This window comes from Candoia aspera, chromosome 1 (genome assembly GCF_035149785.1).
Source record: "Candoia aspera isolate rCanAsp1 chromosome 1, rCanAsp1.hap2, whole genome shotgun sequence".
NCBI lineage: Eukaryota > Metazoa > Chordata > Lepidosauria > Squamata > Boidae > Candoia > Candoia aspera.
In genome coordinates, this window is record NC_086153.1 from 65475914 (window position 1) to 65493130 (window position 17217).

Genomic DNA, 17217 nt, shown 5'->3' on the forward strand with positions numbered 1-17217 from the left:
CTATTAGTGTAATTACTTCTCCCCGAATGTATATTGCGCTTTCTCCAAAGGAAAGTTTATGTTTATCAAAAGCATATGAAGGCAGTAAAAGACAATCCTCTATATGCTTCCTCCTCTTGAACATTTTGCAACCAATACTAAACAAAAAGACCCCTCTTAGACTATTAGGCCTTCTCACATCTGGGAGCAGAAGAAATTTCAGAAATAAATTTGGCTCATCGGACAAAGTTAACTGAGGCATGGCATTTTGTACTAATATGATTTTCTTCATTGAAGTTGCTGACTAGAATTTCAGACTGCTGAATAGCAAAAGTTACATATCCCAAGAAAAGAATAAAGGGAAATAAATACACAACTTATACAACCATTTAAATAAAATGATCAAACTGCAAGACAAACATAAATACCAAAATAATAAAAACCTAAATGGCTAAAATAGAAAATTATAGACATGTTAAAATTCTAAATGATTAAAATGCTGGAATACTCATGTATTAGACTATTAAACTACTCTGCTAAACACAAGAATATAAGATAGCACTTCAGACTGTATTCCAAAAGGTAATTCAGAGTGTGCAGAAATACAGCATCTGTCTTCAACTCATTGAAGTAGCCATATCTTGAAGAGCCCTACTTGAAGACATAAATTCTCAAATGCTACAATGGTTATCCCTAGAGCATCCTTTTCTATTTCTTCCAATCAGGCCTTCTCTTCTTTGCAGTATTGCTTTATCACACAAAATTAGTTACTTCTCACAAAGACAGAGAGAAACAACACGATGGCAGATCTGACCACTGCCAAACCAAGGAACAGATGGAATCTGGGCCTCCTGCCCCAAAGAGCAGCAGCCCATTGTATAGGGCAAGAAAGAGGAAGAGGATCAAAAGAATGTAACGATGGATTCTATAAATTGGACTTGCTCTTGAAACACAGCAGTCACTGGAACTCTTAGGTAATGGCTTCCTATATTTTCTTCAATGAAAACTACTTATTCGAAATTCTTGGAGTTTTGTGAGCTTGCCTGATTGGTTCCAGACCTGCCTGCCAATTGAAGCCAGACAGAATTAATTCCTCCAGGGAACTTACCACCTGCTTCCATCTCTGCAACACACAAAAAACGGATGGGGTTTTGAATGCACAGCCCAGCCAACAACTTGCCTCTTTTGACATCCCCTGCAGATACCCCTGAGAAGGTCACAAGTAATAGTTCTTGAAAAACAATAGATTGGGACTAGCACTCATGCAAATGGGTTGGGAAAAGTTTGCATCAAACAGCTTAGCTTTGGAAAGAAAAATATTTGCAGCCCGGACTTCATCAGTTTCTAGTCCAACTTACCTGAATAGCAGACTGGACTGATAATCTTGTCTTTCTCTCCCACCTTTCCAAAATCTTGTTTACTTTAAGATAAACATATATTATTGTCCTGCTCTCCTAACAACTGCACAAGAAAAGAAAATGGACTCTTATTCTTTAATGAGTCTAATTTAAACATCGCCTGTATGTTTCATTTCATAAAGCAAACAGACACCATAACCATACATACCTAGAGCGAGCAGATAAAAGCCAATAATTGTTTCTCCTTGTTCAGAGACTGGGTGGTCTTTATTTAAAATGGTAATATTGTTGTTCCTCCAGGGTGCCTGAACAGAAACCTGGAAAGACATCTTCAGGTTTCCTAGAACCCAGGACTTGCTCTTTTCCCCCAGTCCCTATGAGTCCCACAGGGGGAAGCTGACTGCTCTCTGTCTAAAACCTCTGCTCTGTATTCTGTGGAGCTGAGCCTGGAGACTGATAGCAAAGGGGAAGCTAAAGCAATAAATAGGAGATTTGCTGTCTGCTGCATTTGCTAATCCTGTCTATTAATACCCAGCAATCACCAGCTGTGCTAGACAAAGACATAAGAGTTTTTATCCATTACCTGAGGCTATTACATGTCAACACTGTTTAGTATGCAAACAGTGTGCCCGTACTTTGCAAGCTGACCATGTAAGAGAATACCTCAATGTTTATCTCATGAATCAACATCCCCAAATTTGTCCAGATAGCTCAACATTCTTCTTCCTTTGCTGAAAAAAAAGCCTAATTTAACAGCTAACATATCAAATATATGCAAGCTTATCATATCTAGGTTACAAACTCCAGACAATCACTGGATGTTATCAGAGAAGTAAAGAAAATTCTTAACTTTTGCTGCCATCATGTGCTCATCTAGATGTTTGAAGCCAAGATATGGTTATCCTGCATGTGTCTGAATCCATTGCTGCCAATCATTTTCCTTCTAAAGTTGTATGATGATTCTTTTGGCCATCACCGATGTGTGAAACATCCCCAGTTGTTGATGTCTTCATAGGCTCCAAATCTTGCAGATATAGTCAAACAGAATATATGCGTCTTTCACCAGCAATAATAAAAACAAAGTTATGTTAACACTTCTGAGGCTTTCAGGATTTTATTTTACAGAGATTATAAGAAGTGAAGAAAACTATGCCTAAAGTTTGCATAGAAGTGCATGCCTTGTAATAATTGTAACAATTTAGATACAGAATTCCTCTTAGATAAATCATGAAATTTTTTTGTATGCCTTTCTGGGCACTGAACTTTGGTAGGTTAAAATAATGAACATCTGCAAAAGATGCAAAATCTAGAACTACCCTGTGCCATCAAATTCAGTGCTTCTACTCTTTGCGAGGAGTGTGTGTGTGTGGTTTTGTTTTGCTCAGGATTCTTCACTGATACAGTGATTAACATCTGAAGGAATAATAAAATTTAGCACTAAAAAGAAGGGTTTATAATATACTACAAAGTAGTTTTACTTAGATTCAGGCCAATAAACCTGAATATCCACATCTCTAGATGCAGCATATTATTAATGATAATTCTATCCTTGAATATGGCTAAGAATTCACCTTATTTTGTCTCTTTCAATAATATTATAGTTGGAAAGGCTACTGGGGGCAGATTGAGCTTTCCAGTTTATCCCAGCAGGAGCGCAAGCCACCCACCATCTCTGAAAGGCACGATGTATGACATCATCCTACGCCACCCCCAGCAAGTAGCTAAAACTATCTTTGCCATGGTTTTTGGGCTGCAAGTCAAAAGTACATTTTTCCATCTTGAGCCACCTACAAGCCATGCCGTCTGGTTTCTATGCTGTGCTATAGTTCCTTCTAAGCAAATCCTTCCCCTCCAGTTGGCTAATGGGCCTGTGGTAGGAATACCCCCTTTATCTAGAATTTTGTCACTTTCCCTTTTGGCTCAGGAAAAAGAGTAAAACTGTGTGGGTTTCTTTCTTTTTCTACTGATCCAGGAAAGGTAAAGAAGCAGAGGAATCCACTAATCAGCAGCTACAAAAACATGGTCAGGACAGAAATCAAGCCATCACAGCAGCCAAAACAAAGGAAGGGGCTGAAATCTGGAAAGAGATTTCTTAAACTGGCCTCATTTCCAGCCAGATTATGCATGGGAGACAAGCAACTGAAGACTGCAGTATAGTGAAGCTGCCAGTCTAGTTCCTTACTCAATGAATAAGGGCATACAGCCAGTGAAGGGAGCCCACCATATCCCTTGGTAAATGTTCACTACTGAACTACTCACGCTATCAGGAAGTTTTAAAAAATGTTCAATCTGAAATTGACTTCCTATAATGTTAGATTATTAATTTATATCCTGCATCCTGGGGCAATAGAACATGGCTCTTGGCATTCTGTGTGATAACCCTTAAGGTACTAGAAGGGTGCTGTCATATCCCATCTCAGTCACTTTTCTAAAGGCTAAAAATGGACAGTTCCTTCAGTCTTTCTTTGTAAGACTTAGCTTCTAATCATCCTTCTCGCCCTTCTCTGAACGTATACCAGTTTCTTTGAATTTTTCTGAAAATATGGTGCCCAGACCAGAATACAATATTCAAAATGGGGTCCAAAGACTGGTACTATTACTTCTAGTGATTCGAAAATTATATTTTTATTGATGTAGTCTAAAATTAAATTTGCCCTTTTAGCAGTTATGTAACTAGAATTCTGGAATCTTTTTCATACATTATACTGTATTTGATACCTGTGTATCTGATTTCTGTTTTCTAAATGAAGATCTTTGTATTTATTTTTATTAAATTTCACTCTGTGCTTTTCTGTCCACTTCTGTAGCCTATCAGGATCATGTTGAATTTTGCTTTCATCATCTAAAGCAGTGTTTCTCAGCCTTGGCAACTTAGAGATGCATGCTGGCTGGGGAATTCTGGGAGTTTCGTCATTCATTCATTTGTTCAATTTATATGAATGAATGGAGTTGACATCTCAAAGTTGTCAAGGTTGAGAAACACTGTTCTAAAGTATTAGCTATCTCAGCCAATTTGAAACATCTGCAAATTAGATAAGCATTTCCTCCACCTCTTCATACAAAACCTTAACAAAAATGTTAAAAGTAAAAGGTCCAGGACTGAACCCTGTGGCACTGGAATTAATACCAGTTGATATGAACTGTTAATGAGCACACACTGAGTGCAGATTTTGAGCCAACTCTGATTCTACCTAACAGAAATGTTGTAATGAAGGAGGAGAAATCCCATCCCAAGTTCACCCTACATCAGATCCATCAGACAAATAAGTGACTCTGGGCAGCATACAACAACAAAAAACAAACAATGAACTAAACACCACATAACATTAAATCATATACAGTATATAACAGACAAAATGTAAAATATAAAATGGTGACCAAGCATCATTCGAAAACAACCAAAAAGGGATTCCACTCAACTGTCCCTTAATGCTTGGGGGAAAAGCAAGGTCTTAAGGGATTTCTTAAAGGTGAGAAGAGTTGGGACCTGTTGTATATGGGGGGGGGGAGGCGGGGAGGATTGTTCCGGAGACAGAGGCAACCACAGAAAAGGCATGCTTCCTAGGTCCCATAAAATGACAAGACTTAAAAGAAGGAACCTGGAGCATATCCTTTCAATGGGATCATGTGGGGCAGACAGCTGTTCTTGGGAGAAGGTGGTCCCACAAGTAACTCAATCCTATCTCATTAGTGATGACTAGTAAATTTTCTTCTATAAATAAATTTGTTTGATCTTTTCTTTATCAGAGCAACCTTTACTACAATACAAAAACAACCTCTCTTGAACAAGTATAATACATAAACCTCTCTGCTTTAATATATTTCTAAAATTTAGCAGCTGAAAAACAAAAATTTCTCTCACTGCAAAATTCAACTATTAGCAATATTCTAATAGTTTTCCTGTAATATAACTTTTTTACAAATAATTTCTTCCATACTTAATCTATATGCCACTGACATACTCCTTTCATCTCACTTCTTATGATGGTGAGGCAACAGAAATCAAGCAGTGAGACTGAGAATTATAATACAAATCTAGGATTACTGTGTCTAGGCTGCAATAATCCAGATGACTGCTCAAAGATTCACTTTTCCTGCCATCAACTGGTCATCTTGATTTTTGTGGCCAAAATATGTTAGTGCTAATAATGTCCAACAGATGCGAAGGGTTACCTTTAATATTAGTGAAATCCTGAGCACTTAATGGCAAAATGAGACTAAACCTCAAGTTTGTAATCAAGTTTATTTTCCCAGTCCCTCTCTTCTTGCTAATTCATTTTACATTGTTATCACTTGCCTATCTCAGATTTAGGCAGGCAATCTTTACTCCTTGTTGCCTGTGATATTTAAATCAATTCAATAGTAGGATTTTATACCTCCTACCAGCAACTATTGCTTCTCTTTATATTTTATTCTTCATTTATCACAATTACCATCATTGAAAAGAAGAAAAGTGAGTGAGTGAGATGCAGTTGATTAGTTTAGAGCTGGTTCAAGGAATAGCCTTGGTATTCATAAATAAAATATGACAAATAAATAAATAAATAAATTCATAGACAATATTTTGCATTAAATAACTGCTGGAGAGGTAGAATAAAAATTATCTTTACCTGGTTATTCATGGACAATTTACACCAGTTTTTTTTTTCATGCAATGTATGAGTCACTTGTTAATCTGGTAAAACATCTCATATTAGTCATTCCCATCTTATTTCTACATTTATGATCTGGAACTTTCCAGAATAATTTTGTGACAATATGGGTATCTATTAACTTTGCAACATTATAAATCATACCCAAAAGAGTGGCTTAAAAATGGTGCACCATTCATATACTACTCAGAGGTCAAATACCGGAATGCAAGTTGAGAAAATAAGATATGGAAATAAATGGTTAAAACTCTCCATGCTTATGCAGTGGAGGAGTGGGCTGCCTGGCTAAAGTAATGGGAGCTAAAATACAACATATCTAGGGTGCAGCAGGTTTGGGAATCCTTAATATTTACAATTCTGAGAGCTAGGGAGGATTTCTTTTCATGACATCCACTTTCTCTTCAGGTTAACAGGGAAGTTATCAGGGTGTAATTTCTGAGAAACTGAACTGATGGTGGCCCTGGACTTTTTATGAGGCTGCTAAAGGAATTGCTGACAAACAGCAGGCATTTGGGCCATGAAGCAAATAATATGAATTGCATTGCATATTATCTCATCCCATGAACAATTCCAAAGCAATATCAGAAACAAACATTTTGTGCAGAACCTGCCTTCTGACATATTACTCCAACTCATACTTTTATAGCAACTGCCTTTCTGCCAATATAGGATAAGAATAGCTTTTTATAACCAAACTAATAATATGCCTTTTGTATGAGAAAGCAACTCAGCAAAGGATCGTCACCTTATCGTGGTGCTGGAGCTTGAGCACCTCAATGATGCCATGAGCTAAACCGTGAAGGGCCACCCAAGACAGGAAGGTCATGACAGAGAGGTCAGACTAAATGCGATCCCTGGGGAAGGTAATGTCAACCCACCCCAGTATTCTTGCCGTGAAAACTCAATGGATCAGTACAACCAGAGATATGTCGGTATACCATCGGAAGATGAGACCCCCAGGTCAGAAGATGGTCAAAATGCTACTGGGGAGGAACAGAGGATGAGTTCAACTAGCCCCAGACGTGATGACGCAGCTAGCTCAAAGCCGAAAGGATGGCTAGCAGCCGATGGTGCTGGTGGTGAATGGCGAATCCGATGTTCTAAGGATCAACACACCATTGGAACCTGGAATGTAAGATCTATGAGCCAGGGCAAATTGGATGTGGTGATTGGTGAGATGTCAAGATTAAAGATAGACATTTTGGGCATCACTGAACTGAAATGGACTGGAATGGGCCACTTCACTTCAAATGACCACCAGATCTACTACTGTGGGCAAGAGGACCACAGAAGAAATGGAGTAGCCTGCATAATTAATAGTAAAATGGCTAAAGCAGTGCTTGGATGCAATCCAAAAAACAATAGAATGATCTCAATTCGAATTCAGGGCAATCCATCTAACATCACAGTGATCCAAATATACGCCCCAACCACAAATGCTGAAGAAGCTGAAGTAGAGCAGTTCTATGAGGATCTGCAGCACCTACTGGACAACACGCCTAAAAGAGATGTTATTTTCATCACGGGAGACTGGAATGCTAAGGTGGGCAGTCAAATGACACCTGGAATTACAGGTAAGCATGGCCTGGGAGAACAAAACGAAGCAGGACATAGGCTGATAGAATTTTGCCAAGACAACTCACTCTGCATAACAAACACTCTCTTCCAACAACCTAAGAGACGGCTTTATACATGGACTTCCCCAGATGGACAACACCGAAATCAGATTGACTACATCCTTTGCAGCCAAAGGAGGCGGACATCTATACAGTTGGTAAAAACAAGACCTGGAGCTGACTGTAGTTCCGATCACGAACTTCTTATTGCACAATTTAGGATCAGACTAAAGAGATTAGGGAAGACCCACAGATCAGCTAGATATGAGCTCACTAATATCCCTAAGGAATATGCAGTGGAGGTGAAGAATTGATTTAAGGGACTGGACTTAGTAGATAGGGTCCCAGAAGAACTATGGACAGAGGTTCGCAACATTGTTCAGGAGGCGGCAACAAAATATATCCCAAAGAAAGAGAAAACCAAGAAGGCAAAATGGCTGTCTGCTGAGACACTAGAAGTAGCCCAAGAAAGAAGGAAAGCAAAAGGCAACAGCGATAGGGGGAGATATGCCCAATTAAATGCAAAATTCCAGAGGTTAGCCAGAAGAGATAAGGAATTATTTTTAAACAAGCAATGCGCGGAAGTGGAAGAAGACAATAGAATAAGGACAAGAGACCTCTTCCAGAAAATTAGAAACGCTGGAGGTAAATTCCAGGCCAAAATGGGTATGATCAAAAACAAAGATGGCAAGGACCTAACAGAAGAAGAAGAGATCAAGAAAAGGTGGCAAGAATATACAGAAGACCTGTATAGGAAGGATAACAATATCGGGGATAGCTTTGACGGTGTGGTCAGTGAGCTAGAGCCAGACATCCTGAAGAGTGAGGTTGAATGGGCCTTAAGAAGCATTGCTAATAACAAGGCAGCAGGAGATGACAGCATCCCAGCTGAACTGTTCAAAATCTTGCGAGATGATACTGTCAAGGTAATGCATGCTATATGCCAGCAAATTTGGAAAACACAGGAATGGCCATCAGATTGGAAAAAATCAACTTATATCCCCATACCAAAAAAGGGAAACACTAAAGAATGTTCAAACTATCGAACAGTGGCACTCATTTCACATGCCAGTAAGTCTTAATGCTCAAGATCTTGCACGGTAGACTTCAGCAATTCATGGAGCGAGAATTGCCAGATGCACAACCTGGGTTTAGAGAAGGCAGAGGAACTAGGGACCAAATTGCCAATATCTGCTGGATAATGGAAAAAGGCAGGGAGTTTCAGAAAAACATCTATTTCTGTTTTATTGACTATTCTAAAGCCTTTGACTGTGTGGACCATAACAAATTGTGGCAAGTTCTTAGCGGTATGGGGATACCAAGTCATCTTGTCTGCCTCCTGAAGAATCTGTATAACGACCAAGTAGCAACAGTAAGAACAGACCACGGAACAACGGACTGGTTTAAGATTGGGAAAGGAGTACGGCAGGGCTGTATCCTCTCACCCTACCTATTCAGCTTGTATGCAGAACACATCATGCGACATGCTGGGCTTGAGGAATCCAAGGCTGGAGTTAAAATCGCTGGAAGAAACATTAACAATCTCAGATATGCAGATGATACCACTTTGATGGCTGAAAGTGAAGAGGAACTGAGGAGCCTTATGATGAAGGTGAAAGAAGAAAGTGCAGAAGCTGGTTTGCAGCTAAACCTCAAAAAAACCAAGATTATGGCAACCAGCTTGATTGATAACTGGCAAATAGAGGGAGAAAATGTAGAAGCAGTGAAAGACTTTGTATTCCTAGGTGCAAAGATTACTGCAGATGCTGACTGCAGTCAGGAAATCAGAAGACGCTTAATCCTTGGGAGAAGAGCAATGACAAATCTCGATAAAATAGTTAAGAGCAGAGACATCACACTGACAACAAAGGCCCGCATAGTTAAAGCAATGGTGTTCCCCGTAGTAACATATGGCTGCGAGAGCTGGACCATAAGGAAGGCTGAGAGAAGGAAGATAGATGCTTCTGAACTGGGGTGTTGGAGGAAAATTCTGAGAGTGCCTTGGACTGCAAGAAGATCAAACCAGTCCATCCTCCAGGAAATCAAGCCAGACTGCTCACTTGAGGGAATGATATTCAAGGCAAAACTGAAATACTCTGGCCACATAATGAGAAGACAGGACACCCTGGAGAAGATGCTGATGCTAGGGAGAGTGGAAGGCAAAAGGAAGAGGGGCCGACCAAGGGCAAGGTGGATGGATGATATCCTAGAGGTGACGGACTCGTCCCTGGGGGAGCTGGGGGTGTTGACGACCGACAGGAAGCTCTGGCGTGGGCTGGTCCATGAAGTCAGGAAGAGTCAGAAGCGACTAAACGAATAAACAACAAACAACAACATGAGAAAGCAAATACTCCTGCTGATAACTGTATTTTACTGGAGAAACAAAGAAGCTGGCAGTAATTAGTGGATGCTAATGGTTCCTTTTAAGAAGCTAAATCTCTCTATGTAAAAAAGTGTACATTCAGATCTGGATATATTGCTGGCAATCATGCAGACCTCTGAGGAAAACAGCTTTCCTTTCTGACTTCAGTAGTTATTGAAGGTTGAAGGTAATGTATATGAATGGATTGACATATGCCTGTAGGAAGAAACAAGTAAGTTTGTGTGTGGTAAGGAGAGTTTAGGGAAATGTTGTATTTCAGAGTTATATGGGCTCACGATTCGTATATGCATCACCTATCACTTGCTGTTATAAATGTAAATATACACTTCCCTGTTTGTAGATAAACATTTGTAAACAAACAGAAATACAAATAACTGGGCCAGAGGTGTCCACAGGAGGGTCAAAAAAGTCAAGACAGCCACAACCACATATTAAAGTCCCACCCCCTTTTTACATGCATCCCACGTGCTATGCATGTAAAAAGGGCATGGTTTTAGTGAGCAGTTGTACCTGTCAAATTGTGACTTTTTGACACTTCCCATCCCCCAGTTCCTGGGCTTTTTAATCTGAAATATAGTTTCCTTCTAAAAAGTACTGGGAACCTTTCCATCTTTGAGTAGGGGGACATCAAACTAAAATCTCTAATTTATTTTCAGGAGATACTTTCATTCTTATGTCGTTTAAAAATATTATTTCTAAATTTTATATGGAAATTTTGTAAAAACTTACACTGAAAGTTGCAAAATAACAAGCAAATGAATTTTATTTTGGATATCAGCCCCAAATCTGTATAATGTATTATGAGACTTACTGAATTAAACAGAGAAAATTAAATGACACAGAAAGCTTGATGCATAAACCAGCTTTCTAGGATGTTGAGAAAATGGAACTTAAAAAAAATGAAATAGCTCACAAAAATATTAAGTTTTATTAAAGCATAAATGCACAAAAACATGTGATCAAATGTTAATTTAAGGTTAGGACAAGAAACATTGGTATTACCTTCTATGGATAAAGAGACTTGTCAATAGTTCCTATGGATGTCCTTGTACCTAAGCTCCATTTCTGTCTTTTCACTTATGAATGGCTGAAAATCATTTGTAGTCAAATGGGCACACACTGTTTTCACCCTGAATCGATTGAAGCCTGCAAATTTTCCTTCTGAGCAGATTAAAGTCTAGCATGTGTCACAGGCATGTATTGTATCTTGAATCCAAAACTTAGTACAAAACAAGACATTGCAGATGGCTTTGGTTTTATATGTGTAGATCATAAATCCCCATTTTCTTTCAACAGGGACTGAGGGCTGCAATAACCGAACAGGGATCCAAGCTTATTACTGAGATAACCATTCATGTTATCTTTATATTTTAGTTTTCATTCTGTTTTCAGGCAAACCCAGGACTAAAGGCTGTAGGCTAGACTGGACAGTCAATAACATCAAAGAAGGCAAGAGAAAATCACTTTAATGATTGCTCTTAAGAAAACTGTCACCAGGAGTCAAGCTAGACTCAGAAGATATTGGGCGTTATTATGGTTGGTCACACAGTCAGCCAGATGTTTAGACTGGTTTGGCATTTTTGTCCACCTATCAAGTCCTTCCCAAGGACCTGGGACAGGCAGATTTTTTAAAAAAATAACATTAAAGGTATAATTTGTTCCAAGTAAAGCTGCCTTTTGCTATTGACTGATAGTGATTTTGTCAATGCCGATGATATTCAAGTGGTGCTCCAGATGTTTTGGAATTGCACCCAAGGGGCCTATTGCTATTGGTACTATCTTTGCTTGCTTTTGCTACAGTCATTTTATTTCTATTTGCAGGTCTTTATATTTTGTTTTCTCCAGTTCTTTCTCTTCTATTCCACTGTCTCCAGGTATTGCAATGTCCACTATCCAGACTTTTTTGTCTTTCTTAGCAACAATTGTTAAGTCTGGGGTGTTGTGTGGCAAATGCAAGTCTGTGTGTGAATTCCAAAGTCCCAGAGCACTTTGGCTTCTTCATTTTCTATTACTTTGTCTATTTTGTGGTCCTACCAGTTCCTGCTTGCAGGCGAGTGGTATTTCCTGCAGATATTCCGATGCACCATTGTTGCTACTTCGTCATGCCATTGTTTGTAATCAGTCTGTGCAAACTTCTTACAGCAGCTAACCAGGTGGTCCACTGTTTCTTCAGCTTCTTTGCAGAGACGGCATTTGCTGCCTACTGCTGTCTTCTCAATTCTGGCTTAATAAGCATTTGTTCTTAAGGCTTGGCCTTGTGCAGCCAGAATCAGCCCCTCTGTCTCTTTTTTCAACTTTCCTGCTCTAAGCCATTGCCAGGTCTTGTTATGTGCTTTGCCAGCTAGGTTTTTTTTATGTACTAGCCATGTAATACTTTGCCTTGCCATGTCTCTTTTCTATTCTTCATTTGGTCTTTTATTTTCTCCATCTGACTCAGAAGAATATTGGGCGCTGTTGTTGTTGTTACTACTATTTCTTACACTGGAGTGCCCTCTAGAGTTTTAAAGTCTTTCTTGCAATTTTCTGGCCATTTCTCACATTTAATCATCTTTGGTTTTTTACCCCACAAGCAAACTCTGCTTGTCACTTGTAGAGAACCAGGGAGATATCATTGAAGCAAATATTCAGAATCTGTTATGCAGACAAAAAGGACAGAAGTACTCCTTAAGTCCTGAGAAGAAGGACAGTGTTAAGAAGAGTCTCAGGCTGGCCCCTCCCTGACCCATGATGGGGGTATAAGAGGGAGGGGAGGAAAAGCAGAGTCAGACTCGCAAGAGTCTGTTACTGTATAGCCTACCTCAGTAAACAATAGTTCTAGTCTTCCTGTGGAGTCAGTTTCCTGGTCTGGTCTGCCTCATAGGGCTGACATCACTAGGGTTAATCTGCCCACAATAAGGCTCTTCTAGTTATTCCTGAGTCTCTGTGCAATACCTCTTTTGTGCCTTCAGCCTGTCAACTGGGTTTCCTCTACTCAGAGCTTTAGCACTCATTCAGAATGCTTGACCCACATTCAGAAATAGCCCACATTTTGGGCACAGGCAGACAATACCTCAGTGCCTGCAACCTGTCAGCCAGGCAACTTGACAAGTGGCTAAATCCATCAACCAAGAGCATCATTTTCCTTTATTAGGAACCAAAATGGCAACCTTAGATATCAATATGATCATGGACACTTCTCTTTTTACTCACCAGACCTCCTTTCACTCTACTTTTTAAATGTCTTGAAGATCATTTTAATTTTCAACAAAAACTGAGCTGGCATGCAGCAAGGCACTAATTTCTAGAATCATTTTTCAGGTGGTCCTCAGGTTACGACCACTCGTTCGGCAACTGTTCAAAGTTGCAACAATGCTGAACAAGGAGAACTTATGAGTCGGTTCTTGGAGTTCCGACTGTCACAGAGAGCCACAGTCACATGATTGCGATTTCTGACGTTCCCTGCTGGCTTATCACAAGCAAAGTCAATGGGGAAGCTGGCAGGAAGTCAGAAGTCATGGTCATGTGAGGTCCTCGCTTAACGACCCACTACAAAAGAACCTCCACAAGAAGAAAAGTTTTTCTTAACAATGGCTCTCCTTACACAATCAAACTTATCCAGTTTTCCTTATATGATCTTAAGATCCTGACAGTGAATAAGAGTCCTAGAATTTTCTGCTCTACAATTCAAAATTCTTATAAAAGGTCTTACTTTTCTATTATCCTCTGTTTCTCTCCTTGTGAAGCTGGAACTCAACAATGGGTTATTTCTCCTCAGTGTTGTGTTCTTTTTCTCTGAATTTTTCATGACACCTGTGTCCTCTCTTCCAATCTTATAGCATTAAAAATTTACATGTATTAACTAACACATCATGTTTTACATGATAAACATACAGCCATAACAAATTTGTAACAAATTCATAACTTTCTCCCTTTTTGAATAAACAAGTCATAGTGGGTTGGGCTATACTGTTACTAAGATTGCTTATCTTGTAAGGAAGTGAAATAATCTGTTTAATGAAATTTAGAGAAGGGTTTCTATATTTAGACAGATTAAACATTTAATATACTGTATAGGAGAGTTCTTTAATGTAATGACCTGATACCAGTTTCAATAAACTGATTCTATTTGTATGTACCTGGTTATCATTTTGCTATAGTATTTTATTCATTTTTGGTATGTAGACTCTAAAAAGTGTAATTTCCAATGCTGAATGATCATTTAATATGTTGCCATCATCATTTGTTTAAAAAAATACTGTTGCATTTATATGTTATCTTTTTTCTAGGAGCTTGAAATAGTATATTTTGTTCTCTCCTTTGTTTTACCTTCACTGACTTACCTAAGTTAGGCCAAGATATTGTCACCAACTCAAAGGTACACTGTGGGTTTCATAGCAGAGTAGGGATTTTTTTAAAAATAAGTTTTATTAAGTTTCAAGAGAAGAGTAAAAAAAACAAAAACAAAAAACCAAAAAAACTACAAAGAAGGAAAAAAACCCTAAAAAGGTGCAAAAATACAAGAGAATTTTTTTTCAGGTTTACAGAAAGATGTTAAACAGCAAGGATATACCAAAATGATATACAAAAATTGCCATAATCAATCCTACTCTATATTAAACCAAAACCACATTATTTCTATAAATCATTCCACTTTGACACATAATAAAAGTCACTAAGTACAGTTACTCCTCCCACTTATATTAAAAAAAGAAAAATAAAATTTCATATAAACTTCCTAAACATCTTCCTCCCCTCTAAAAGATAACACATATTTAATTATTCCCTTCCTACCGCTATTCTATACATTTCTGTCTACTAAAATAAGAATCAAATTAAAAAGCACATAGATTGTCTGCTATTATACTTGACAATACAACAGTTTTAATAATCTTAATCTTAATAAACCCCAAAAAACAAAGACAATTCAAAATGGTAACCTTAAATCAAATCCTTAAAACCATCCAAACAGTTTTATAACTTTAATAATCTTAATCCAAATCTTTAAAGGCAAATAGCATCAATCAAATCCTTAAAGCAAACCAGATGAACATTCTTCAACCTTTATCCCACTTCAAAATAAACCAAAGCAGTTACATATCCCCACAATGTGCAGAGAACTTTCCTCTTAAAAGAATCAAACAGCCCGACTGCCCCTCTCAAAAATTCCAGCTTTTCATGGCATTCCACCAGAAAGTCAATTTCACTTGTGACTTGCAGATCTCTCTCTCCCTTAAATTTCTCCAAGTTCACTATCCGATCTTCATCAAGTATCTCAATAAAAATCCCAATATCACTCTTAGAAGAAACATTTTTATCGCTGTTGAATTCCTTAGTTTCATCCACTGCATCCCCAACTTGATGGCACATTTTAAATCTCATATTTTCCACGATATCCTGAATATCTTGCATAAAAGCTTGGTAAAAGTCAGAAGAAATCTGTTTAAAATCTTGGTCAAGTCAGAAAAAATCTGTTTAAAATTCTCCATGTCTCAGAGTAGATTATGGTGCTCCCTAGGAGCTTGACCAGCAAAAGTCCAAAACTTTTAAAAAAATGTTTAAGAAGTAATCCCAGAAATAACAAGTACCAAGAGAGTCAGCTTCTCCTTGCTTTAGAAAGCCTCTCTTGGGGTACATATACGAAATAAATAAATAAATAACATACAAACATACATATTTGGTGATCTAGAAATGGGGTGGCCAGTCTTAGTGTCCCTTTAAGGCTACAGCATGGCTCAGAAAGTGATGATGTTCCCGCCTCCCAGCTGGCTCTTACCAGTCGAACATGAAGTGCTGTTTGCAATCTTCTGGCTGCAAGCAGCTGTCCGGAGGACAGATGGGATGGTTCCAGGCGTTTTCCTTTATCCAGAGAACGTTTTTGGGCTTTAGGAGAACCTGCCTGAGCCTGAAAAAAGTTACTGTGTTGTCAGCTCCACCCACTAAGCCTGCGGGCACAGCTGCTCAGTCTGCCATTCCCTACTGGAAGCCCAGCAGAGTAGGGATTTGAATGTGGGTCTTCCAAATCATAGGTTGCCATTCTAATCACTATTTAAAGCTTGTGCTTCCTGAAAATTGTTTGCGAGGTTGGTTTGCATGTAGCTCATTAATAGAACTAATCAAGTTTAATATTAGATTAATATTATTTAATATTAACATTTAATATTAGACTAATATTATTTCAGCACCTTCTGTGTAAATGGAACAGTGGTCCCAATCTATCGGGAGTGAAAGCACATTTGGTATTTTCAAGCATGTTTGTCATCTTCACAAAACAACTGCCTCCATGGCCAAAGCTCATCAACACACCCATGCCAGAATGCAAGGGCACTGCATCACTCTTGTTTTCTTTTTATTGGGTAAGTAGACATATTAAAAAAAAAAACCACTGGAGTGCAGTCCCCTTTCATTTTTATTTTCCGAAATCACCTCCTGGATGTACACAGGGCCTGGGAGTATTTTTGGAAAAAAAGCTGATGCTTGAGACAGGTGTTCTGCAGCACATTTGCTTCAATCTTTTTTTTAAAATTGAAATAATTTAAAGTAGATAAAACGAACGGTACCCAGAGCAACATAGACCTTTCATTCACAAAAATAAAGAAATCCTGCAACAAACGCTTCAGTAAAGGGATTTGTTCCTAAAACCAGCGGAGAAGTCTACTCTGAAAAGTCACCGACTTTGTCCAAATAAGGTCGTTTTAACAGGAATGTACGAGGGACTCAAACTTCGGCTCAGCTTCAGCAGTTTCTCTCTGCAACGGCTTTGGCCCGGCACTGCGGCGATTTCCACGTAAGCCCTCAGGTGACGCGCAGCGCTTGGAAAGAGCCGGCCTTTCCGAGAGGGAAGCAGCGAGAGACAGGCTGTCCGCGGGGAGCCGGAGACTTGGCTGGACCAGCCGCCGAAAGGAGCAGCCGCGCGGGCCTCCCTTCCGCCGCGCCGAAGCCTTCCCCTCCCCAGCTGCTCACTCACCCCGCACAGACTTCTCCGCAGCTGCTGCTGTTGTGGTGGCGGCGGTGGCTTCCAGAGCTCGATTGCCCGGCAGTCCCTACCGGCGCGGCAGCAGCCAGGGCGACATCCCGCCTGGGCTGAGGGCGGGGGGGGGGAGTGGGAGGGGACAAGCAGCTGACAAGCGGCGGAGACCTGCCAGAGACGTCGCGCTCGCAGCGCCCGCAGCCGCCACCCGGGACCGGCCGGCCGGGGTAAAGCCGGGGGCCTCTCTCTCTGCTGCCCAGCAACTGAAACGGCTTCTGCAAGG